The following is a 499-nucleotide window of genomic DNA, read 5'->3' on the forward strand; positions in this document are numbered from 1 at the left end:
CTCTGTAACCAGGAATTGTCCATTTTGTTCTTAAACCTGGTTTAAGTCCAAGTTTTGGTCTTTTCCCTCTGTTATGCAACACGGAGTTTAACTAGTGTCATTACACTTTCATGCAACATAGAATGGTCAACACTACCCCTGGTAAACTTTTAGATGTAAGGGCGGTGGAAAGACATCAGGATGCTTAGCAGGTTTATTCCCAGTCAGAAACAGTCTTTGTGGGAAGTTTGCTGCTTTGAGTGAAATGAGACAACATATTGGTATGATCATTCATTCTGTGGGAAGGACAGTGTTTTAGCAATTGGGGATTCAGGAAGAACAATTGCCTACAAGGGCCTTTACATCTGTAAGTTTGGCACTTGGTATGGATTTAAGGAACACTCATTTAGTTTCCTAGCATGTAGATGAACAGGGACATCCGAATGATTACTACTACTTTGTTGGCCCTCTGGCTTTGAGCAGTGGATGTTTCCTTAAATTTTGCCTAATTCAGATTCTT

This window comes from Macrobrachium nipponense, chromosome 46 (assembly GCF_015104395.2).
Source record: "Macrobrachium nipponense isolate FS-2020 chromosome 46, ASM1510439v2, whole genome shotgun sequence".
Taxonomy (NCBI): domain Eukaryota; kingdom Metazoa; phylum Arthropoda; class Malacostraca; order Decapoda; family Palaemonidae; genus Macrobrachium; species Macrobrachium nipponense.